The sequence below is a fragment of the Eleutherodactylus coqui genome, chromosome 1 (assembly GCF_035609145.1).
Source record: "Eleutherodactylus coqui strain aEleCoq1 chromosome 1, aEleCoq1.hap1, whole genome shotgun sequence".
NCBI lineage: Eukaryota > Metazoa > Chordata > Amphibia > Anura > Eleutherodactylidae > Eleutherodactylus > Eleutherodactylus coqui.
In genome coordinates this window covers 490745566-490773069 of record NC_089837.1, presented here as the reverse complement: position 1 = coordinate 490773069, position 27504 = coordinate 490745566, and positions in this window count along the sequence as shown.

Genomic DNA, 27504 nt, shown 5'->3' with positions numbered 1-27504 from the left:
GTTCAATCTACTTACCACTGGACTTTACACACGACTGTAATGTTGTAATTCTTGATTAATATATTTTGAACATCATAAAACCAATACATATTTTGTTAACCAAATATCCTTCAGCGAAGCACCTGGAAATGGTTCCCGACAGACACAGCGACCTGTAATGATGGTGCCACCTTTTTCTGGTGGACAACTAAACAGTTGGAGCTGCTTGTGCTTATTGTACAGACTATTATCATTACTGGTGGTCTGTTGAGGGCATCCTGAGTACAGTTGCATTGTATGTGTGCCCTTACCCATCCACTAGTTCCAACACCTCCCAACAGTCTGGACAGAATGGTTTAGTTTGCTGGTAATTCATCGATGCAACCATCCAGTTTCTCACATCCCAATAATGCGCCCCTCTCACACTCTGGTAATGGGTCGAAGTGTCTTGGGGTCAACAAGTTCTCTACAAGCGGAACAAAAAGTCACTACACACAAGGAGCCTCCAAGAACCTCTTCAAAGGTCAAAGTTGGTGCAACACCCCAGAGGAATGACCCCGGACACTTAACTACTGTGTAGAGCTGGGAGGGTTAATTTTGGCTTGTCACGGTGGCACTTACCAGGCTCTAGTCCTTGAGGGATAACATGTAGCCAAGGCCAGAGCAAGATTGCAGGCCAGCTTCGACACCCCTAGGATAGGGAATGCCAATAAATAGGTTGATGGGGGTAGTAATAATTATCACTCGTGACGCCACCGTTCCTACACACCAGTATGCTACGCGGCGGAGAAATAACACAGAGACTTGCGTATAGTACCTCAGGGCCCTAGGAGCAGTTAGGGCCTGGTATAATTTAACTTGAAGAATAAACTTTTACAACAGGTGTTCAAAGCAATGCAGGTACAATTCTCTTAAATGCCAGTAGACTAAAGCTCAGAGGTAGGGAGGATACACAGAATGAAACCGGTCCTATAGTCCACGTTATCTGTATGGCACCGCTCTTGGACTAAGAAGCACTCCACACTGGTGTTTCCCGCTATTCCCTGCTGCGGCTGTGACAGCTGTGGCAGAGGATTTCTTTATCTCTGCGGGAAGTCCCATTGTCACTGGACACTATGACAATGCTGAGGAAAACACAACAGTGCCGAAACGTCGCATTCATTTGTAATGGGGTAATAAAACGATTTTATATCTTCATACATCCGTTTATGCTGCCAGTTCATCATTCATAGTGTCCAGTGACAATGGGACTTCCTGCGGAGATAAAGAAATCCTCTGCCACAGCCGCAGCAGGGAATAGCGGGAAACACCCGTGTGACCGAGCCCTCCTAGCCGAAAAATGCTGCTAGCAGCGTTTTTCCGCCGTGACGCCCGCTTAGGTCACGCAAATTTTTGAACGCATCAGTTATGCGTTGAAAAATTTGTGCGTCAGAACACTAGTGTGACTGAGCCCTAATAAAACGAAAAAGTCAGTGAAAAAAATATATTAAAAAAATAGCTCTATATGTACGAAAAAAAATGCGCAAAAATAATTTTGGTAGATGAAGAAAAAATTAGGACAATAAAACCACCACATGGGTAAAATCCCTAAAAAGTGTCTGGTCCTTAGGGGGTTATGAAGAAAAAATTAGAAGTCTAAACACCAACCAGAATCCACATAGAAATATCAATGCATCTCTCATACCTGCTGCTTCCAATCTTAGGACAGGTTGGCCCGCTGCTTTATTTACCCTGCTTCCCTATAAGGCGACCAGATTTTCCCATGGCCAAAGCCGGACATAGGGGTGTGGTCAGGGGCGGGGCTTATCATGAAATATGATTTTACCTCCGTCGTTATAAAAAGTACAGAATCAGTTCAAAAAAAAGACAGGAAGAAAAATCCACAGCATTTGTGCATCCAAAATAAAGTCAAAATTAGTACATTAGTACTGGAAATCAGCCGCATATCTGCAGCTGATTTCATACCATGTGGCGCTCCCCTTTATCTCCTCCGTAGGCTTCTCACTGTCAGTGCTCCCCAGTTCCAAGTCCCAGGAGCCTGTAGTGGCAGCACCTGACCAAGTAACTGGGAACTGGAAACTGGGGAGCGCTGACAGTGGGAAGCCCTCGGAGGAGGTGAGGGGAGCGCCGCTGCATATCTGCTGCTGATTTCTAGTCAAAATATGCAACAATGATACAGATTTTGACTGTTTTTTTATATGCGGAATTCGCTGCAGACATTCCACAGCATTTCCGCCATGTGTAAACACACCCTAAGTCCTATATCAGCCCCAGCAATAATAGTGACCCCCACAGTACCCCAGTAGAATTAGCGCCCCCTATACCAATCCCAACAATAATAGTGACCCCATATTGGCCCTAGTAGTATTAGCACTCCACTATACCAGCCCCAGCAATAATAGTGACCCCCACAGAACCCCGGTAGTATTAGCCCTCCCCTATACCAGCCCCAGCAATAATAATAGTGACCGCCCACAGTAGCCCCAGCAGTAATATTGAACCCCCCCCAGTAGCTCCAGCAATAATTGTGCCCCCCCCCACAGTAGTCCCAGCAATAATAGTGACCCCCCCACAGAAGCCCCATAGTATTAGCACTCCCCTTAAGACCCATATACTTACCTCTTCCTGGTATGAAGTGTGTGTGCCTGCAGCAGCACCTCCTCCCTTCTTCTCTCCTCTTGGGAGAGAAGAGGAGAGGTGAGGGGAGGAGGGAATGAAGATCCCGGATACACACACTGCCGGCAGTGTGTGCATCCGGCCCGCGGCGCTGCAGAGTGATTACTGGCCGGAGAGCTGCGGCACCCTGATTGATTTCTATGATTCTATTGAAGGGCTGTTACAGTGCAGAGGGATCAGCCCAATTCTCATCTGCACAAGGAAAGACTAGAAGCAATGGGATGAAACTGAAAGGGAGCAGATGCAAATTAGATATTAGAAAAAACGTTCTGACAGTGAGGGCGATCAATGAGTGGAGCAGGTTACCACGAGTGGTGGTGAGTTTTCCTTCAACAGAAGTCTTCAAACAAAGGCTGGACAGACATCTGTCTGGGACGATTTAGTGAATCCTGCACTGAGCAGGGAGTTGGACCCGATGACCCTGGAGGTCCCTTCCAACCAGAGGCGTAACTTAAAGCTCCCAGGTCCCGATGCAAAACCTGTAACAGGGCCCCCAACTATAATGCTTTATTCATAGTACTGGGTTTCCTATATGGAAAAGAGAGGCCTTATGGGCCCCCTAAGGCTCCCGGGCCCGGGTGCAACCACATCCCCTGCATCCTCTATAGTTACACCCCTGCTTCCAACTCTACCATTCTACGTTTCAAAGACTAGTAATCACTATAATGGTGACCCGGTGTCCCAAAAGGGGGACAAATGACTGCCCTGCTGGGGTCTCGTCAGAAAGCGGGACTGTCCAGCCTAAATCGGAACGTCTGTCACCTTATTCCCTACAATCTGATAACCCCAACAGAAAAGAGATCTGGGTGTTCACCTGCACCTCTTCTCCTTTTGTCTATGGAAGCCGTTGACTGTAATATACAATAGGCAAATGAACTTAATTTACCTAATGCATTATAATTCTCCCGGCACTATTGTATTCTTGGCCTGCTTATATGACCTTTCTTGTTCTGTTCCTTCCCAAGGTCCCACTAATCTTATGATCCTGTCCTGTGATGACCTCATAAATTGTAATAAACTAGAATATTCTGGTGATGATGAAATCTCCGCACTCTCAAGAAGAACTGGGATTTCTTCCACTTCCTTGCAGTCTTGTGTGTATAGAACTTCTATACATTGTCTCTATTACACAGTAATCGGTAGTAACAGCAGCCTTGTCATGTATCGTATTCTGTCCTACTTTATGTTGCACATTTTGTACAGCATGGATGAAGATCTAATCTCCTTTATTCTCGTTAGCTAATGCAAGGAAATACGCAGGATCCCATCTGTCTGTGTATAAGACGTCAGCATTTTCTTCCCATTTAGTATGAATATAGAATAATGCCAGAATTATTACTGAGATTGTCTTCAAGAACCTGATGTAACAGTTCCAGAACATTCTCCTCCCATGTCCGTTGTCTCCAAGAGTCTTGGAGTAACATCTTCAAAGTCTGTCTTCCCAGTTTGTGCAATGATCACGCAATATTTTGTTATCTCCTATCTTATAACATGCGCTGCATAGAATACACTATGCTGCCAAGAGTAATTGGACACCTGAGCAACAATCAAAAGCAGTATTTATTTCCATATGTTAATACCTAGTGAGGTTCATTTGGCCGTAATGACATTGGATACTCTCTGTTGCATACTTTCTATTAATGTCTGATACACTTCAGCTGGTATTTCCCTCTATTCATCCTGCAAACATCTGGTGAGTTCTCTCAAAGAAGGAACATTGATCCATCTACAGTGGTGCAAGGAGAGTTGTCATTGGACAGTTAAGCAATGGAGGAATGTTCTATGGAGTGATGAATCATGCTACTTCATCTTTAAATGAAATGGACGTACCTGGGGAATGCCTTTTTTCTGAGTGTGTTGTGCCAACAGTTAAGTACGATGGAGGTTCTGTTATGGTCTGGGGATGTGCTACGTGGCATGGCCTCGGTCCGTTGGTAGTAGTGACAGAACCATGAACATGGAGGTGACCCTGACATTCTAGACAATTATTGCCAACAATGTGGCAATACTCTGGGAATGGTCGGCCATACTTCCAACAAGACAATGTGCCTTGTCACAGATCCAACACTGTTTTATGTTTATTTGAGGCTACACAGAGTCCTAACCTGAACCCTACTGAACAACTTTCGATGAACTGGAACGTCGAGTCAGGAAATATGAACAGTATCCATTTTCTTTGAGAGAACACATCAAACGTTTGCAGGATACATGGAGGGAAATACCAGCTGAAGTGTATCAGACGCTAATAGAAAATATTCCATGGAGGGTATCCAGTGTCATTAGGGCCAAAGGAGCCCCACTAAGTATTAACATATAAAAGTAAATACTTAATACTTGCTCAGGTGTCCAATTACTTTTGGTAGGATTGTGTAAGGACTGATGACCTTGCATATAGTATCTGCTACACAAAGTGGTCACCAAGTCACTGAGAACTGGAAAGAACCTATTTGTTTTCTTAAGCAATATTAATTCGCATTTACTATATCTCCTCACAGGGCTGGTTTTAGTTACCCTCTGCAGTGGCACCTATGAGTGAAAGGAATTGCAGGAACTGGGTAAGGTAAGTATCTGCATATCTGGAACAATCCCCGGCCCACTCCATTCACTGAGCAATGCTCGTTCCTGTGTAAAAGCACAATTATTGCTGAGACGACCTGTCAGGCATCTGCGCCGGACAGGTTGACCTGTGTAAAAGGGCCCTTAGTCTGTTCTGAGCTCTGCATTAGTTTTAGGGGGTCTGGTCTGAGGTCTAAATTAGACTAAGGGGTCTGGTCTGGGGCCTGTATGAGTTTAAGTGGACCGGTCTGTGGTCTGTATTTGTTTAGGGAGACTAGTACAGGGTTTATAATAGTTTACGGGGTCTGGTCTTCAGTTTTTATTAGTTTAGGGGGTCTGGTCTTGGGTCTATTAGTTTAGGGTTCTGATCTGGAATTTGTGTTAGTTTAGGGAGTGTGGTCAGGAGTCTTGGGTCTGTAATAGATTAGGAGGTATTGCCTAGGGTCTGTATTAGTTTGGGGGACTGGTATGAAGTTTATATTCGTATACAATGTTTGATTTAGGGTCTTATCACTGCAGGCGGACTGATATGAGGTCTTTATTAGTTTAGATGGTCTGGTTTTTGGCTTTTATTTGTATATGGGGTTTGGTTTGGGGTCTATTAGTTTAAGGATTGGTCAGAGGTTTGTAATTGTTTAGGGGGTCTGGTCTGAAGTCCGTATTAGTTTAGAAGACCTGATATGGGGTCTGTGTTAGCTTAGTTACTCTGGTCTAGGGTTTGTGTTAATTTAGGGGGGGGGGTCTGGTCTTTGAGCTTTATTAGTTTAAGGGGTCTTTATTTGTTTATGTGTATGGTCTGGGGTCTGTAATTACTTAGGGGTCTGGCCTTCGGGCTGTGTTAATTTAGGCACTTTGGTATGGGATCTCTATTTGCTTAGGAGTCTGGTATGGGTTCTGTTTATGTCTGGGTGGATGTTTAAAGGGGTTGTCTCACGGCAGCAAGTGGGGTCATACACTTCTGTATGGCCATATTAATGCACTTTGTAATATACATCGTGCATTAAATATGAGCCATACAGAAGTTATTCCACTTACCTGCTCCGTTGCTAGCGTCCCCGTCGCCATGGATCCGTCTAAATTCGCTGTCTTCTGGCGTTTTTAGACGCGCTTGCGCAGTCCGGTCTTCTGCCTGGTGAATGGGGCCGCTCGTGCCGGAGAGCTGGTCCCGTGTCGTCATCGTAGCTCCGCCCCATCACGTGTGCCGATTCCAGTCAATCAGAAGGCTGGAATCGGCAATGGACCATACAGAGCCCACGGTGCACCATGGGAGAAGACCTGCGGTGAATCGTGGGTGAAGATCCCGGTGGCCATCTTGGAGAAGGAAGAAAGAAGTCGTCGCAGAGCGGGGATTCGGGTAAGTAATATATATATATATATATTTTTTTTTTTAACCCATCCCTTGGGTTTGTCTCGCGCCGAACGGGGGGCCTATTGAAAAAAAAAAACCCGTTTCGGCGCGAGACAACCCCTTTAAGTCTTTCGATCAGTTCCACTTGTGGAAGAAGATCATCTGTCCGGTCGGACCTAAGGAGAGTGATTGCCTCCAGTCTACATCCGCCTGGTGCCATCTGTAACAGCTGGTGGGCAGTGCAATGTGCAGTCACAGAGGTTGCACATAGCTAAGTCTGGCAATGTTTTGATATATATGCTGGGAGTTGTGACCACTTCCTACATAAGAGACCAAAGATTGAATCTTATAATTTCTTTGGCAGAGATATATATTGCAGCTCCAAAATGAAGTCGCAAGATAATCTATTCCTTATTAGTGCCTTTTATAATACTGCAAATAAGGAAGATTAAAAATACCTCTGCAGCGCCACCTATTGGATGGCAGCATTCCTTCAAATTAATGTGACTTTTTAACAAGTCTTAACAATAATTGGGAATAGCAAGCCAAGCCAGAAAACCATACACAGACAGCTGTTTCGGGGTGACTGCCCCTCATCAGCGTGCAGGAAGTTTCTGGCTTAGCTGGTGAGAGGCCTGCGATGTGGGTAGGGAGGGGTGTCGGGTCTCCTTAAGGAGAGCACCCAAAAAGTGTGTGGAGACACCAGTGGGTCAGGGGATGATATAGTCTCTCCTTAAATAATGCTGCCATTCAATAGGTAGTGCTGCAGAGGTATTTTCCATCTTCCTGATTTGCATAATTTACCCAGAGGAGCTTGCATGGCCTTATAAGTCTCCTCACTCACCCTTTAGGTGTTTCCACACCCTTTCTGGGAGAGACTATACCATCCCGCAACCCACTCACCCTAGATGTCTCCACACACTTTTTTGGTGTTCTCCTTAGGGAGACAGGAGGCACTTCCTGACCCATTTATAATACTGTTATGTTCTTACCTACTAGATGGACTTATGGACCCCCATGGCACCAGGGCCCAGGCACAACCACCACCCCTGCCTTCATCATAACCACACCCCCTGTATCCGTGCAAGCATCTCTACGCTATATACTTTATATAGCAGAGAATACTTCCATACAGGCTGCTCTTTCACCCAGATTTAGCAGTGACAATACCCTGGGCGCCTGCTTATCTCCAGAGCTGTAGTTCATGCCTCTACAACTGATATACTAATCATAACTTGCAGTGATGCTTCTTGAGATGACCTCAGTTAGTTCACAGAATGTAGTTATGTGGGAAAGATTGATTTTCCATGCCCTTCCAGGATGTTTTGAAAAACTAAACCCCCCATCATCTCAAGGGACCCGTCTCCCTCTGAACACAGCGTTACGCATAGCACTTTCATGCCGGGAATGTCTGAACAATTTATAAAGTACAGCAAATCTTCACACAGTGAAATCTGAGTTCATGTTAGTTTACCGTGTAGTCATTGCCAAGGCTTTGATCACTAACGGTGGATTTTAACACACGGCCTGGTAAATGTCTATGAAAGTAGGAAACTAATAGTTATATCAATTATAAGGTAACATTTTCCATGTTATCTGAAAGGACAATTTAAAACAGAGTAGACAAAACAATGGCAACTGTGCTGGAAGTGGCACATGGGGGAATTTTCCTGGCATGCACCATATGGTCAGGTATCCGCAACTACAGGGGGTAGTGAAGACGGTGGGTGTGCAGCGCTTACGCCATTGACCGCAGTGTTTTGTAGTTGGCACTGTATTTAAGGGGTCTTGCGCAGGGGCATAACTAAAGGGTCCACCCTGAACTTTCCACTGCTTCACTGTGAAGAAGGGGCATTTGTTCCATACATCGGTTTTCTATGTATCGTTCAATTAGATAGGCAACACTGCTGTGATGAGTTTAGTATTGATGTTATATCACCACCTAGTGCTTGGATTGAACACCAAGATAGGTGGTGCAGGGGGAAGGTAGGCATGTGATGGTGGTCACACTGGTGGTGGGATGTCCCTCCAAAGCTAAATAAAAAAATATATATATGTTGTTGTTGTTTGCCGTTCACAACCCTTGGCGAGTTCCCTACATGTTTTTGAGTTTTGCACTGTGTCAGAGATCGAACCTGGGACCTCCTGCACTCCAGTCAGTAGCTCTCCCTACTAAGTTATCCAGTCCTTGGACAGTTCCCCTGCATGACTCTTTGCCTTGTTCTTAGATCCTGCAAACCCAGACCCTGTCCTGACTCCAGCTCTGTTCCTGATTAGGCTCACTATAAAAGCCTGACCCTGCCACTCTCTCAATGTATGATTATTGTGCTCCATAGGTTCACTCCTGTCTACTCCTCTGCTATTTCAACTAAAGACCTCCAGTTACTGACCTTTCGCTTGCTTCCTGACAATGCTACCCGCCTCCTCCATTTCTACCGTGACACAAGACCTCCAGTTACCGACTCCTGGGTTTCCTTAATCAAATCTTAGCAAATCTCCCAATCTTTGGAAAGAACTGTGTATAATTTTGCAACATTACTTGTTTAAGAACTTTACCCTTGCAAGTGATTTTGAGACTCTCTCATTCTGTCGTATTTTGGACCCATTGCATGGGCAATGAGTTGACTCAGTTTAATAAACCTTATGTTTGAATGTTTCAGCACCCATGGACTATGTTACTCACCTGCATGGCTGAAAGTCCATCGCAGCCCTTTTACAGGTTTGCGACCATCAACACATGAGGACCCACAGATATGGAATCCTCCAGTGATCACAGCTGACATCTTCTGTGATTGGAGTCATGTTCTTTCTCTTTTGTTCTCTATTATAGACCACCAAGAAGACTCCCATGATTTATCCTTGCAAACTCCCTATCCTATTACTAATCTCAGTGTTTCCCCATATTAATAGTGCAACCCTTTGTGCCTCATACAGTATCAGTACTCCTTTTGTGCCCCACAAAGTCATAGTCATAAGTCATAGTCCCTCCCTCACAGTAACAATTCTCCCATAGTGTTCACCACAAGAAATAATGCCTCCTTTCTGCCCCCACACAGTAATAGTGCATTCATTTATACCCTTGAAAAGTAATAGTGCCGTCATTTCACCCTCGAAAAGTAATAGTGCCTCCTCTGCACCCCCGCAAAGTGATTGTGCACCTCTTTTGTCCTGCATTGTTGGCTGGGAGGGGCCCAGCAACAGCAGTCCTGGCTACCATTGTGGTTTGCAGGTCTTTGTGGCCCCCATGACTTAGAAGCGCATTGCTTCCTCGTTGGTGAACATCTGACTGCTGACAGACTCCACCAAACCTCAGAATGCACAGTGAACTCAGTTCATTCTCCGAATCACCGGGGTCCTAGAGCTTGGACTCCAATGATCATAATGTTTTGTTATATCCTAGTGGTATGTCCTGACATTATAAAATACCCCCAGTGGTGTGACAACATTATGCAGTAGGTGCTCAGATAAGCTGTTATGGGAGTATCTGTTGAGAATCTTGTTGACTTCGTCCAATAGCATCCAGCAGAATTATGAATGCAGCTGTGGAATGTTAATAGAGGGTGCTAGCATCAGTACAAAATGAGCAATGTGATGTACATATTATAGCTCCAAACATTGGTTTGGCATCAGGGAACACTATGTTATTTGTGTAGCGCACCCTGTGCAATTCAATGTGAATTAAGCTGTTTATCAGAGCTCTTGCGGAAAGTTAGGAACTCCATCTACCCAATTTAATGTGTTTTCATTGAACGTACAAGAGTTATATTTGCTGTCCGGAGGAGCAGGCGGCTAATCTGTGCAGTATACAGTATATCAAGACCCGAGTAAGATGATAAATCATCAGTCCTTGGAAACTTTTTTCCCGGTAAGTACCGCGGCTGGTAATTGCATATCTCATCCGGTAACATCTGACCCTACACAGATCTTCTTCTCAATTTTTCAAAGAGATTTATTCGCACAATGGCTTAATCGGTCTGAAAATATGTGCTGAAAACTCTTGTCAAGTGCTCAGCAATTTCTTCAAGATTTATGTCAGTTCTGCCCGCCGCGGTTGGAGTCAAGTGATGTTTCTGAGCGATAACGGCTAAGCTTATGTGAAGGACAGAAAAAAACTAGGCTGCTAAACTTTTAGAGAATTAACCCCTTGAGTGGCACGCCCGGAAAAGTTCCGTGACGAGCTCCACTGCTCATAGCAACATAGCCCGGAAGATTTCCGGGCTATGTATCACTATGGGAGCTGCAGAGCACAATGCCACAAGCTGTGACAGTGTGCTCTGCCTGCACAGACCCACACAGAGCAGTGCAAGGGCTTTGAAAAACCAGCAGAAGATATTGCCGACATGTCGGCAATGTCCTGCTTTGTTTACAGGTTGCCATAGAGACCATCGGCTTGTCAGAAGCAAGCCGATGGTCTCTGTGGCAGGGAGAGCTTGGTGCTTGGCTGTGAGAGGACAGCTAGGTACTAGCTCTTACAGCAGAGATCAGAGAAAACCTCCGATCTCTGCTGTGTTAACCCTTTACATGCTGCAGTCTATGTGACTGCAGCATGTAAAGGGCTGTCACTGCAGCATGTAAAGGGCTGTCACCATCGGACCCCCGGAATGTGATCAGGGGTCCTGATGGGTCCCTGTGGAAGTCCCCTAAAGGGACAAAAAAAAATAAAAAATTTTAAAAAAATTTAAAAAAAAAGGAAAAAAAATATTAAAAAAATAAAAAAAACACTTGTCTCCCTTTACTTTGTAAAAAATCAAAAATACAATCACACATGTGGTATCCGTGTGCGTCGTAATGACCCAGAGAAGGAAGTTAATGCATTATTTAACCCCTTAATGACATGGCCCCTTTTTTCTTTTTTCCCCATTTCTTTTTTTCCTCCCCCCTGTTTAAAAAATCACAACTTGTCCCGCAAAAAACAAGCCCTCATATAGCCATGTCAATGGAAAAATGAAAAGGTTATGGCTCTTGAGACGCAACTGCAAAACTAGTTGAAATTCAATGATTAGACCATTTTAAAAAACCTGCCCTGGTGGGCACGACAGGGTGGTAGGAAACCCGCCACTCAAGGGGTTAAAGGAAATGTCTGGTTTATAAAACTTACTATCAAACACCCTATAAGAGTATCCTATTAAATAGAGGGGAGTCCTTACTTGGTACCTCCATCAATTAAGCAGAGCAGAGAGGGGCTACAAAAAGGATTTTCAGGCCTGAGCCACAAGGGTGTATTTTCAGTTTGTGTGCAGTCTAAGGCTACAAGCAGAGACGTAACTATAGAGGATGCAGGGGATGCGGTTGCACCCGGGCCCAGGAGCCTTAGGGGGCCCATAAGGCCTCTCTTCTCCATACAGGGAGCCCAGTACTATGAATAAAGCATTATAGTTGGGCGCCCTGTTACAGGTTTTGCATTGGGGCCCAAGAGTTTCAAGTTACGCCTCTGGCTACAAGTGACTAGATTCAGATAGCAAATAACCGAACCCATACACTGTAGAAGTCAATGTGCCAATTCACATATTTTGAAGGAAAAAAAAGTCTACACACCCCTACAAACCACAGATCTTCAATGGGATTCAGGAGCTCTGGTTCTGCTATTCCAAAACTTTGAACTTTATATGGGGTAAATGAGAATCACAGTTAAATGGCAGTGGAGTACTGACTATTATTTAACATGCGTTTAAATGTGATTGGCTAATTTTGAATACAACCACACCCCCAATATAAGAGGGTGTGAGCACTTATGCAACCACATTATTTTAGGTTTTTTTTTCTACCCTGAATGATTTTTAGTTTGTTTTTCAATAGAATCGTATAGATTACGGGTCACGCTGAAGGTATTTTTTAACATGAAGAAAACCTGGCATTTTAAACGGGGGTGTGTAGACTTTTTGTATCCACTTTATTAGTTTTATCACATGGGTCATGCGGAACAGAAAAATGCAGCATGCACCATTATGGTCCGATATGTAGATGAGACTCCATATTTAAATCAATAGTAAAAAGGAAAAAACTGACAGCAGACCGTATTTCATCAATCTGTTGCTAAAAATGCAGAAGAAAAGAATTAAGGTCTCAAGTTTTTTTGTATCCTTGATAAACAGAGAATATACTGAAGTTAATAATAGTCTTTTTTTGCGGAGGCAATATGGGTCAGTTTTTATGCTTCTGTCCCTTTAGGCTTTACAGTGAAAGACCCAGCAACTCAATGCATTACATAGACAACTATTGATTGAAACATTGTGTAATACTTCATCTTCCCTATGGAGGCACTGCCAATAAACTGAACACTTGCTGACATGTTCCCACGCAGATCACAGTTAATTACTGCAGGTTCTAACCTTGTAGAAGCCTACTTCTGGGAATGATAAAATTAAAAAAAGGATTATAAATATCTGAAGGAGAGCAACCCCTAAAAAACATGAATTCAGATTTAGGTATATATTATGTATTGCGCTATTTTTAAAAGGGAATGTGTCCTCAAAAAATTCCCTTCCGTATAAATCAGGTTTTTATGTCGAATTTAAGTTTTGAATTTTTTTTTTAACTTTTGAATGCCATGTTCTTGTATTGAAAAATAACTAAAATCTTGCATTTTTAACACTGATCCTTAAAGGGGTTGTCTCGCGGCACACCTCAAAATTGTACCTTACCCCATTCCCCCTGTCACCCCTCTGGCATAAAATAGCAAATTAAAGCGGTTTTTAAACCGCTTGCTACTTACCGATCCGACGAAATAAGGACTTTAAAAAATCTTCTCCCTAAGATGTCCGCCGGTCCTTTCCCAGGGATGCACTGCGGTTTTCTGCCATGGTGCACCACGGGTCTTCTCCCATGGTGCACCATGGGCTCTGTGCGTTCCATTGCCGATTCCAGCCTCCTGATTGGCTGGAATCGGCACACGTGATGGGGTGGAGCTACGCGATGATGCGTAGAAGGGGGCGGAGCCAGAATGCCACTCGTGCCTGGACCGAGCAGAAGGGGAGAAGACCGCACAGCGCAAGCGCGTCTAAAAAAGCAAGAAGACAGCGAAATTAGACGGAGCCATGGAGACGGGGATGCCAGCAACGGAGCAGGTAAGTGAATAACTTCTGTATGGCTCATATTTAATGCACGATGTACATTACAAAGTGCATTAATATGGCCACACAGAAGTGCTGAACCCCACTTGCTTTCGCGAGACAACCCCTTTAAGCCTAATAATACTCCTGTACACGTCTTGTTCTGTATAGAAACCATCTCAGCAGTCATCTCAGGCAGGATTACAATGACAGGTAATACTTACTGTATACATAGATTCCACAAGATTTACCCTTCTCAATAGGTGATGATCACAGCTCACCTCCTCCCCTTTCCTGCACAATGACCTCAGCAGATGTCACAGAGTATGCCCACAACACCGTCCCATAGAAGTCAATGAGTTATCTTCTGTCTATGTCTATATGTCTATGGCCAATGAGTATCTGAATATCTGTAAATGCTGTTAACTGCATCTTAGGCAAAATGGTCACGCCCATAGTCATGTACACACAATAGAATTAAAAAATCAACAATTAAAAAATAAGAACAGATTAGAAAAATAGAACATATGTCACTATCTGGTTATAATTATTTAAAATATAGGTGATGCATTCCCTTTAAGAGATCCTTCTTCAACTGTGTAGATACAGGACTGTGCAGAAGTTTTAGGCAGGTGTGGAAAAAATGCTGCAAAGTAAGAATTAAAAAAAAAAAAAAATAGACGTCTGACTCCAAATTTATTCTGCAGCGAGCCCAAACATCCAGCCAATGTCATTAAGAACTAACTTTAGCATAAAGAAGAACAAGGAGTCCTGGAAGTGATGATATGACCCCGTAGAGCCCTGATCTCAACATTGTCCAGTCTGTCTGGGATCACAGGAAGAGACAGAAGGATTGGAGCGAGCCGACATCCAGAGAAGATCTGTGCTTAGTTCTCCAAGATGTCCGGCACAACCTCCCTGCCGCGTTCCTTCAAGTACCGTGTGCAAGAACTAATGTGGTTTTGAAGGCTAAGGGCGGGCACACCAAATATTGATTTTATGTAGATTTCTCTTTTTTTCAGTCACTTTGCAATTTGTTAATTGACCAAAAAAAATTAGCACTTTTATTTTTGTGAACCAGTACTGGCACTAGTGAGTATTGTTACCATCTGAGGTAGACTGTGTCACCATATACATATGGTGAAGTAATATATGGGAAGTAATATAAGACAGAGAGTCGACGCTGTCAGTGAGTTCGTGTACATCGTCAGCATTCAGCACACAGATGGGAGGGCGCTTCCGGACATCCTGCGGAGAATAGCGCTGGCAGCCTCGGTGATGAGGTCCCTGGATAAACTCTGGCGGAGGCAGAACATAACACTCAGGACTAGGATTCGATTCTACCAGACCTGCGTAATGCCAATATTATTGTACGGCTCGGAGACCTGGACCTTGCTGTCACAAACCACTGAGCGTCTGGAGTCCTTTCACATGCGATGCCAACGCCAGATTCTCCGTGTCCGTTGGTTTGACTTCATCAGAAACAGCGAGATACAGGCTTGCATGGGGCTTGAGCCAATCACAGAAACAATAACAAGGAGACGACTTGCAGTTTTTGGTCATGTTGCACACTTGTCAGAAGCTGTTCCGGCCCACGGTGCTCTAACCGCAGCAATTGCTAGGAAAATCGAGAGACGACCCCCTGCTGGATGGTGGAGGCACCCTGGTCGTCCGCGGTGCTCATGGGTGCAACAGATAGGCAACGGTACGTCCTCCGACATCAACACAGAATGGAACAATGCTCTCGGTCGTAGTCATTCTAGATCGGCGCTATGGACCCTCGTCGTCCAAACGAGATAACTAACTAACTAATATAAGACCCCGTATTTCCTGTTTGGGTCAGTATAGTAGTGAGTTCAGTCATTGTAGTGTGGAATAGGAGCAGAGCTGAGTGTGATGTGATGTGATGTTCCTACTCCGCTGATGCAGCGTACAGCACCCAACGCTGCAGGATTGTTACCAGCTTGCAAAGCAGTCTCAGCCTTTGTGTGTGGAGATCAGCAGGACTAAAGCCTGAACTGAACAAAAAGTGGACCCCAAGGTTTGATAAGGTATAAGTGCTATTGTGAGGGGATATAGGCAAGTGAAAGTACAGGAGAGAAGCTGGGACCACCTAAAGAAAGTCACTGATTAAGCTGCTGCCGGAGACACAGAGGCTGCCTGGGCTTGTAAAGAGATCTACACATTGGAGATGCTGTGGATTTTACAAGTGCTGTGATTGCTGTGAATGTGGTAAAACTGGTTGTAACCTGCTGCTAAATGTTCAGTGAACCTCTAGTTTCTGCCTCTTCTTTGTCCTGCACATCTAACACAATACCTGCCAGCGTGTCTGGATGCTGCTAAAGCATTGTTAGGCCACTCTCACACAAAGATTTTTTTACCGTGATTACCGCTCCCATTCATTTCAATGGAACCTCACAGACGCACTCGAACCTGGCGCTTTCCAGCGCCGGCATTTTTGAGTGCTGTCTGTTCTATTTTTTTGCACTTAGCCGCTGTCGGAGGCTTAGGGTGGTGTCACATGGGCAATAAAATCGCACGATGCGAGAGTCAGTAAAAAAGCTGATTTATGAAACTAATGATTTATAATGGTTCCCTTCACATTTGCAATGTTCTCACTCATGCAATGTGAAGTGAAAAAGAAAATCACAGCCTGTCCTATCTTTCTGCATTTTTTTTATCTCCCATGTTTCCCTATGGAGCCTCTTTTTTATCGCATCGTAAAGCATGAACTTGCAATTTTCATGCGATGCATTTTTAACATTAGAAAGTCCTATTGACCTTCGGGCTAAAAAATTGTATGCAAAATTGCGCAAGAGAACCCGCAGGCGACAGAGAAAAAGAGCTGACACTTTAAAATTGTGGGGGAAAAAACACGTGATTTTGGCACGATTTTCTCGTTGCAGAATCGCGATTGCCCGTGTGAAACCACCCTTAATATATTAAAATATATTTCTATGCCACAGTTTAGGGATTGTTCACATCTGCATTAGGGGTTTACATTTGCATTCCATCTGTCTATTTCCGGAGCAGAAATCAGTATTTTTTTATGGCGCCCCCTGGTGATTTTTTCATTGCCTCTTAGAACTTTACCCAATGTGGGAAATTTATTAAATAATTTACACCAGTGCAAAAAAGTTACAAATTTTGGCACATTCCACATTTTTAAATTCTCTTGCCACTTTTGAAAATTAGTGAGAAAATTGGGCAGGGTTAGATGGGAGTGAGCAGGGCTACTGCCAGTCTGACTTAAAGAGGTTCTTGGGTGGTCTGAGGGGTCCTTAGCAGGTTGTTGGCTGGGCAGCCTGTGGACGTCTGCGCCTGAGATAGGCCCAGGCTGCTCGGGAACTACTAGATGGAAACCAGAGACAACCAGAGAGACAGAGTTAAGTTCTTCTCTACGGGGCAGAGGCATTATGTCATGAGTGCAATGGTTGGGGCCATACCTGTTGTAATGAGCCCGGTCACAAGGCTGGCACCAGGTCAACATCGGCCTTTGGCATGGGATCAATTGGACGTTAGTACACATCCTGATGCTTAAATGAACAGTTGTCTTTTTTATCGTAGGTAACTTATAGCACGTTGTCTTTTACAACCTTCGACGATGCATCAAATAGCAGTGGGTGGACTCATGGCAGCAGCAGACACAGGGTCTTTAGTGGAAGTTGTCCATCACAGACTTTCCTGACTTCAGCGGTCACGACCCAGGTACCACAACGTGGCTCGGTGCTATGCCAGAGAGTCTGGTACTGTAACCCAACTGGCACCAATCAGTCCATCCTAAAAACTCTGTGCACTCTTTTCCATCCTAGTTCGCATGTGTGATTCCAGCGTCAGCACATCCAACGTGTCCAGCTGTAGCCAATCGGGGACAACATCCATCACTCCAATTTGGAGCAGCAATTCCTCAGGTTGGTCTGTAGAGGTCAGACCATACTTGTAAATAAAATATGGAATCTTAAACAAACATGGCATGGTACTTTACAGCCCATTAAAACTATGGGGTCTAGAACATGAATTCCTTACTTGACCAACAAACTTTAATTTATGCCAGAAATTAGCGGAAATTATAGCACAAATCTATACTTGGTCATAGTAAACAGCCCAAGGTGCGCCATATTTATGTAAGTTATCACCCTATCAATTCTATAGAATGATATTTCGGAAGAGAGGAAGGAGCACAGACTTACCATTGGCTGGGGTAGCTTTGTACTTTCCTGTAAGCCCAACTGTTGTCGCACAGTGTGCATCATTCTGAATCTATAGAGATTTGATACATGCTCACATTCATCATGTTTTCTAATCCAGAATGACAATATGATGGACAGTTTGGCACAGCATGGAACTGGGGGATCAGGTTTAATCAGTCCTCAGTGTTCAACAAATAAATGTTTGTACACAGGGAAACCTGTAAAGGTGAAACCTACAAATCATCATGGAAAGAACCAAGGCAGACCGAGTTAAAGGCAACCCATCACATTGAAAATATTATGCAAGCTCCAGGCAGCAAGTTATAAGAAACAGCTGATTGGTGGGTCCCTCCACCAATCAGATATTGATGACCTATTCTAAGGATAAGTCATCAATATTGGAGTCCCTGAAAACCCCTTAAATGTCCGACAATCAGAAATAAAAGTCCAAACTTTCAACATGTCGTGTTCACTCTACAGTAAGTTGAACATACACAAGATAAATATTGTTTGGACTTTTATTTCTGATTGTCGGACATTTAAGGGGTTTTCATGGACTTCAATATCGATGACTTATCCTTGGAATAAGTCATCAATATCTGATCGGTGGAGGGACCCACCAATCAGCTGTTTGGAGAAGCAGGTGACTCATGTTCCTTTGTCACATGGCCTGAAGGCAGCTCAGTCCCCTTCAAGTGAATGAGATTGAGTTACTATTTCAAGAACCACCAGTACATAATGTATGGCACTGAACCACCACTAACAAATGTATGGCGCTGTGCCTGGTATGTGGGTGAAGAGAATGTGGCACTTGCCTGAGCATTATGGCCCTTTGAAACAGTTGATCGGCATCTGTAGTGCAAGCTACATGGCTCGAAAAAGAATGTCACCTGTGATGTCCCGTATACAGCGAGACATGGAAGAACAAAATACAGCTCAACCCTTCAGGCGTGAAAAAGAGGTTAATGACAAAAATAAACCTGAATTCTCTTTTATTGAAGGTAAAACCATCAATTGACACGTTTCTGGGCATGTACCCCTTCTTCAGCTGTAGGGTACACTGATTGTCATTGAGGAGAGAGAGGATTTGCATTATGACAACTGAGGTTACATGTTCTCTAATCTAGTACTCTAAATTTATACTGTGCATCAATCCTCTCTTCTTCCCGGCAATCAGTGTACCCTTCAGCATTAGTGAAGAAGGGGTTTATGCCCGAAACGCGTCTATTGCTAGTTCAACTTACAGTAAAAGAAAAGTCAATTATTTTCCTCTCTGGAGCCTCTTTATCACATCTGGAAGCTTGTAGGGCTTATCAGTATTTTGTTCCTCCTCCCCGTTCACATCACACCCACTTTTTATAGTCTGTGGCAAATTTCTGGGCCAGAAGCGCTTCTACATATTTTTACTTCTACCGAATCACTGTGCCCAAGGGGCTGAAAATATTACTTTTAAAGGAAGGCCAACCCTTTTTTGCTTTTGCACCAGTCCCATGTGCAAAGTATTGACTATAAGAGCCTAGCCCACCCATATATGGAACATCACTGGGCCAGGATGAAGCGGTAATATCACAGATCATGTGACAATTCGTCAGCAAGAAGAACGGGCACCACTTCATAAAGGTAACTGGGCAGCAAGTGGGGATCATTAGTAAATTGAAAAAGAACTAGGACAACTCATTTAAGTGATGACATTGGGCAAAACTACCAATTACTGACAATTTGTCAAAACTTATTAACCCTTTCCAATCCAATTTGTATCCTGGTTTTCCTAGGGTGCTTACTCTTTTTCTGCCATTATACAATGGTGCTATCTGCTGGCTAAAACCAGTACTGCATGAGGTGACACGTTTGATAGGCTCCGACAGCAGAGAGGCTGGCAATATACAGTAAGAGAACCCTTACTGTACAGCCTTAAATCATAATGTCTTCAGAGGTCAGACAGTGGATTGGAAAGGGTTAATACCGGACACCAAATTATATAATTGTACTCTATAACTTTGTAGGCAATATGGAACTCTAAACCCAAAAAAACAAATCTCCAGCCACTATAAGGAAATATTAAGAAATTTTTTAAGTAATTGAGATGCAAAAAATCCAAAATGGGTGGAAAGTCCCCAAAATTAGTAAATTAGTAGAAAAAAGACTGCAGAATATTTCTTCCATTCCCTCCTCCTACTACTCATCAGAGGACAACCTTGGACCCAATTCATTATTATTCGAGCAGTACATTCGAGTATTTTACATTGGCAGGCCTCAGACGTCTTGCTGGGATATGATGTAATCCATTTCTTAAGAAGCATCAACGCCGATTCAATGTTTCCAAGATATTTTTTGCGTTTGAAAACAAATCCCTTTTAAGGAGAACCATTACTGTACGGCCCTGATCTGTAATCACGCGCCATGCCTGCCAATCTCTCTATCATAAATGCGCTATTTCATCTTATCAGTGTTTATAGAATCCCATCGGGACGAGTCATATTTTACCATTACAGGCTCTTGCACGATGATGTTTATGAAGAAGAGTCTTACAAGAGGGTATAAACACAAAAATGACACAACATTAATATATTGGAGATGAGTATACAGAGATGTGATAAGCAGGACTGAGTCACAGTGGATATTGGAACACGACGGCCGGTAATTCGTACTGGCCCTGGCTGAGGGACCACACATCATGCCGCAAGACTTTCTGTTTAAATGGCCTTCTCTGCACGTTCCCTTTTTGTTAAAAGGGCTATTAAAGTTTATTGGACTGATAGTAAAGCTGAGTTCTGCACTGTCTATATCTATTTATTCAGAGGTGTAACTTGAAACTGCTGGGCCCCAGTGTAAAATCTGGAACTGGGCCCCCAACTATAAAGCTTCATTGATAGTATTGATTTGCAGTATGGGGAAGAAAGACTTTATGGGCCCCCTAGGGATTCTGGGACAGGTGCGACCGCACCCGATGCACCCCCTATACTTACGCCCCTGTATGTATTTATTATGCACATATATATACTATATATATATATATATGTACTATCTATATAAGTGTATGTACGGTATACAGGTGTATATGGTACCAATATCTGGGTACTGTACGGTAAAATCATTTAAGCACTCTACGGTGGTTATTTTTTCTTCAATGTATTATTTGGGTACTATCAGATAGTAGCGTTTGAATACTGGGGTGTTACTTGAGCACTGTATTATTTAGGTACTGCTAGATGGTACTATTTAATTATTATATTGTATTTGGGTATTGCAAAATGGTACTGCTGGTGTGCTGTATATAGGCATTTCTTAAGTAGTGCATGCGGTATTCTTTACTGTATCTGCTGTAATATGGTACTGTTTGTAGGAGGTATTACTTGAGTATTGTGTGGTGCTACTACTTAGGTTTGATTCTGTTTATTTAGTGTATTGAGGTATTACCTAACTCAGGGGTATCAAACTCATTTCTACCTAGGGCTACAGCAGGCTTATGGTGGCCTTCAAAGGGCCAATTGTAATTGTAAGGGATCATTCACACGGGTGTAATGTCACTGTGTATTACGCACACGTATTTCCAATGCGTAACATGCGGTGAATGGAGGTAATGAAAGTCTTTGGACTTTCATTCTTCCATTCACACCTGCATTGGAACTGCAAGGGGACACTGCATATAAAATATCAGAGAAATAATTTGCAGCATGCTCTATTCCTCTGTTTATGATACGGAGCCCTTGAAGGGCTGCATATTGAAACTCTTCCCCCTCGCAATGCCTGCAAATGGACAGCGTTTAATAAGAAGCCCCTCTGAACAGAGCGGGGAATTTGAAAAAATTGTCCCAGGCATGTGCAGCCCTACGCAATCTCTACCGGCAGATTGTAGGGGCTGCGATAAGTACAATACTGTGATACTCGCAGCATTGTACTCATACACCCATGTGAATGAGCCTTAACCCTTTGCAATCCAATTTTGGATTCAGGATTTCCTAGGGGGCATTTTCTTTCTGCCATTATACAATGGCATCATCTGCTGGCTAGAGCCAGTACTGCAGTATGTGACTTGCTGGAGAGGCCCCCAGCAACAGAGCGGCCAGTAATATACAGTAAGAATACCCTGCCGGACATCTTCCGACATCGGAAACTGTACAGCCTTCAATCAGAATGTCTTTATACGTCAGACAGTGGATTGGAAAGGGTTAAGACTGTATAGTAAGGGCTCATTCACATGAGCATATTTGTGCAGTGTAATCTGCACGCAATTTTCACATGCGTAACACACAGTGAATAGAAACCATTGAATTCAATAGGTTCGTTCACAGGAGCATATACAATGTGCAATCGTGTGAAAAAATACGTGGCATGACCTATTTTGGTGCATATTGAAAGGCCGTTGCCGTGAATGGGCCGGTGCAAATACACAGGAATCCTGCATATTCACTGTGTATTTGTGCACTATTTCCAATGGGCTCATCTGAGTTTGTGTGTGCAAATACTCAGTGTATTTAAAGTGTGATTGTTCCTAGTAAGAGAAACCAAGTAATCTTGTGGATACCATACCTTTTAATGGCTAACAAAAATACATGATGTTACAGCAAGCTTTCGGATGGTTCTGTTATCCACCCTACATCAGGCTAAAATGGAGCTGGTTTGGATGGCACAAAATTATATACAATCAGAGGGGAGGGGGGCAACTCTCTTGATCTAAATAAATGTTCACACACAGAAAGAAAGCCTTAAAAAAGCACAAGATAGTCTGAGCAAAAGACAAATACTATATCACTCCAAGGTGAGAGACAAATACAAAATCAGTCCACTGAGCTGAGGAATGTGTCAAGCAGAGAGACAAATACTAAATAAGTCCAAGGTGAGAGACAAATACTAAATCAGTCCACTGAGCTGAGGAATTAGAGATGAGCGAACACGTTCGGCTCCGCCCCTTTTTCGCCCGAACACCGAACTTTGCGAACACTTCAGTGTTCGGGCGAAAAAGTTCGGGGGCCGCCGTGGCAGCGCGGGGGGGTGCGGCGGGGAGTGGGGGGGAGAGGGAGAGAGAGAGGGCTCCCCCCTGTTCCCCGCTACTGCCGCCCGCGCCGCCGCGCATCTCCCCGCCCCCCGGCGGCACCCGGACACTTACGCGCGAACACTGCAGTGTTCGGCAAAGCCGGTGTCCGGGTGCGGATGTGTCCGTAACGGACACGTTCGCTCATCCCTATGAGGAATGTGTCAAGCAGAGAGACAAATACTAAATCAGTCCAAGGTGAGAGACAAATACTAAAGCAGTCCACTGAGCTGAGGAATGTGTCAAGCAGAGAGACAAATACTAAATCAGTCCACTGACCAAGCTGAGAAAGAAATACTAAATCAGTCCACTGACCAAGCTGAGAGACAAATACTAAATCAGTCCACTGACTAAGTCTCAACTCTCTAGACACAACCATCAAATTTCAAACAACTCAATACAGACATCCCTATACTAAAAAACAATCGATCCACCATCATACCTCAGATGGGACAGTCACCATCCTAAGCACATCAAAAAGTCCATGAAGGCTAGATAACAGAACCATCCTAATGTTTGCTGTAACATCATGTACTTTTGTTAGCCATTAAAAGCTATCACATCTACAAGATTACTTGGCTTCTCTTACTGAGAACAATCACAGTTTACTCTACTGGCTAACCCGGTACAAAACCTCTTTTTTTCAGTGTATTTAGGCACCCAGAAACATGTCATAGTGGCCGAAAAACACGCGTGCAAGCGATTTTCAGTCACAAAAATAAGCAGTGCACTTGCACGGCCAAAATGCGCCTATGCCCATGTGAATCCTAATATTGATCCCCATAATGGCCGCAGTAGTAACAGTGACCCCCATAGTGGCTCCAGTATTAATAGTGTCCCCTATATTGACCCCAGTTGTAATAAGTGAACCCCATAGTAGTCCCAGCAGTAATAGCAACCCCCTTATTGGCCTTGAGTTGGGCATCCCTACAGACATTCCACTCACCCAACCTGCATGTCCAGTCCGGTAGCGGCAATGCAGTCTGTGACCGTTGTCTTCACCTCTCGGCATTCGCATTGTATGCAGGTTGGCGCACACCAATGCCGCGGAGGAGAGGCCAACACAATCATCTTCCCAATCCCAGCTTACAGATGCAAAGGTTGTACTCTAAAGAAAAACGGACCGGAGGAAGATTGATGCCTTTGAACTGAAGGAAACTCCTACGAATTCATTGCACTGCCAAGATTGTGAACAAAACAGTCCTAGACCGCATAAAACTAAAGTTTGCATTGGAGGGCAAAATTACGAAACAGAGACTCTCATACAATGGCCACATAATGCGAGCTAATTAATTAGAAACGCCAATAATATTTGGAGTGGTCAACGGTAAAAAAAGACCTGGCCGCCAAAGAACGTGCTGGCTTGATACGATCAGAGTCAACACCAACATGCAAATTATGGAATTGAAAGAAGCCGTACAAAACAGAACCGTGTGAAGAGGGTTGACACATAAAGTGTCCGAGAGTCGTCCCAACTAAACGGATAAAGACAGATGCAGTACTGTATGGAGTGTGAGGTGCTGAGGGGCGTAGTGGTGGATGGTCGCTACGTTGCCCCTATGTACCGGTACTATGCATAAAGGGACTGGAGGAAGGTCATGTCTCACTCTCAGACATAAGAAGCCAGGAGCGTAATGTGGTCTCCAGCAAGCCGTTGGTGGAGATCTGCTCCTTAAAAAATATTCGGGCCTGGTTTTTTTGGAATGGATGGCAGGTTGGTAGTGGGGCTGTCCATTCCACCTCCTCCACTCCAGGGTGTGGGCGAGCTCAATCAGCACAGGTGCTGAGGCTGAGCCAGTGCTAGTGTGCACATAAATAGAAGGTGCACGAACACAGAAGGGAGCTAAGATGGCTGCTGGGCCCTGGCAGCCTGTGTGACCGGCTGGACATAGAAGCCCCACTGTGTGCCGCACCGGTTAAGTGCGACCTGATTAGGCCGGGACAGCCTGATCGCTGGATTATGGACTATTATTTGTTTGCCTGAAACTAAGACTGGACTTTTTATGTTGCTGTTATAAAAATAAACGCAGGATACGCCTGCTTTGGACTGCATCCGCTGGTGTTCCGTCTATGAATATTGCTAAACCCGCATGCTACCGAGCTAATCTCCCACGGGAGGTTTTACCTGAGTACTGCATGGTGGTATTATTTAGTTAATATAATATGATGCTGTTGGAGTACTGTACTGAGATAACACTTGACTGTTACAGATGTAGTACTTATCATCTTGTACATTGAGGCACAATACATAGTCAGCACAGTGCGCCTACATTATTAGCATAGCCCAGTAGTTAATAGAAAACAGTGGACGGTGCAAAAAGCGTAAAGTGGAAATAACTAGTGTGTTAAACAAGCATGTAGCGACCCAAACAGGCGTTTGGTGCCTGCAATATCTGTATGTTTTTTAGCTCCACTATGGCATTTATAATTATAGTATAGCCAAGGGAAGGGCTAGAAGAGGTCCAAAACCTGAAAAATGGATCTGTTTCAATGTGTGAATAAAGTCAAATAATTCTGAGCTTCTTCTGGCTTGGCCGGGCTCACACCAGCGTATGGTCACAACATATTACGCCTGCAGGTTTTGTGTGCATAATATGCTGTACCAATCTCCTATAGGACAGGCGGGCTATCCACGGGAAAACGCGGGCATTGAAAGGCACCCATTTTGGCTTTTTCGTTCATATTCGCAGATACGAATTGCGTATTTCACCAGTGAAAAAAAAATGCAGCATGTTCTATTTTGCTGCCGAATACGCTCATTGTTAATGTCAATGGAGGCCATCCAAACTGCAGCCCATTCGCAATCAATATGGCGTATGGGCTGTGGGTACTCACGTCAGCGCTAAGTGACGGCGCGGGAAATGTAAACTACCCCCCCCCCCCTCATACTGCGCATGACTGTCTGCAAGCCAACGCGGTCAATAACAATGCAGTGGAAACAAGTAGGCAGGATGACCAGCTGGGGTCACAGACGGGATTTGTTGCGGGCCTCCCACATGCGGAATCCAGTCCGCCGGTGTGAGACCGGCCGTAGGCTTCCATGTTCCTCTTCACACGAATTGTGCGAAATACGTATGCAAGAAAAATCGAAGCACGTTCCATTTTGGTGCATATTATGCGCAATACATGCCAAGATAGTGCATGGCAATTGGCGGCCCCCGGCAAATTTGCATGTCATTGCGTACGTGCACATGTCATGACGCGAATTACGACCGTGTGAGCTGGGTCCTGGATGTTGGGAAATAAAAACGACACAACAATATTATACCATTACTGTATGTGGAAGTAAACTCTACTGAATCCAACAGCCCGGCATCACGGTAATCCTGCGGACGCTTCCGATGTCTTTAGATGGCAGAGAATACGTGATAATGACTCTTCAGTCTCCGGTTTTGTGAGCCGCGCAGAATCCCCGTCCCTTTGGGTTAGATTTCTGATTCACTTTAGAGCTGTAATAATAGTGTTCATTACCGCGTGTCTTCTGCGTCTGACAAGTTTTCCCTCTATAGCAGAGCCCAGATATGCCATCTAAATAATAAATGATCCATCTTAAAAAACTCCCCGCTGATTTGCGGACATTGCAGAATTTATGAAGTAAAATGTGGTATTACAAGAAAATTATTCCTATTAAGATCCCTGATGTCACTTTTACTAAGTTGACTTTGAAGTAATACAAATTAAGCAATGCAAGCTTAAAAGGGTTTTACCACCAAGTAAATGCCTAATCCCAGCGATCCCTAAAACTGCCCCCCTTTGCACGCTCAACCACTGCCCCATTCACTTCTATGGGTCAGGTGAAAATCAATGTACTAAGGCCGGTCTCACATGACCGGATTTGTATTGCAGATTCTGCGATGGGCATCCGCACGGACTCTCCGCAGCAAAATTCAGGCAGTAAAAGGCATGTAGTTTCGATTTTTACGTCACACTCTCGGATATGAATTGAGGAAGAAAAATCACAGCGGGCCCTATTTTGCAGCGAAATTTGCATGCGCAGCCTCCATTGATGCCAATAGAGGTATATGACCTGCAGCCCAGAAGCAATTAACCCTTTGCAATCCAATTTTGGATTCAGAGTTTCCTAGGGGGCTTTCTCTTTCTGCCATTATACAATGGCACCATCTGCTGGCTAGAGCCAGTACTGCGGTATGTGACATGCTGGAGAGGTCCCCCAACAACAGAGCGGCCAGTAACCTACAGTAAGAATACCCTGCCGGACCTCTTCTGACATCGGAGCTGTACAGCCTTCAATCAGAATGTCTTTAGACGTCAGACAGTGGATTGGAAAGAGTTAACATTGCGCATGGGTTGCGGGTACCTGCGTCATCACTAAATGACGTAGTGGGAAATACAAACATGAAAGAAAAACTGTACTGCAAATGATCGTCTGCGAGCCTCCGTGGTCATCTGCAGTACAGTTAATGGAGGAACGCAGGGTTATCGGTCTGGGTCACAGCCGGAATCCGCTGCGGGCCTCCCGCAGGCGAAATCCGATCCTTTCATGTGAGCCTGGCCTAAGTAATCTCTCTCAGTCCCGTAGAAGTGAATGAAGCGGTCATCACTCATGTGCACTGCCACTCCATTTATAGTGAGCATTTGTGGGGCGCCGTTCGTGAGATCTCTGCCTGTCCCAGCGGTCAGGCCTCCAGCAATCAGACATTTATCCCATATTCT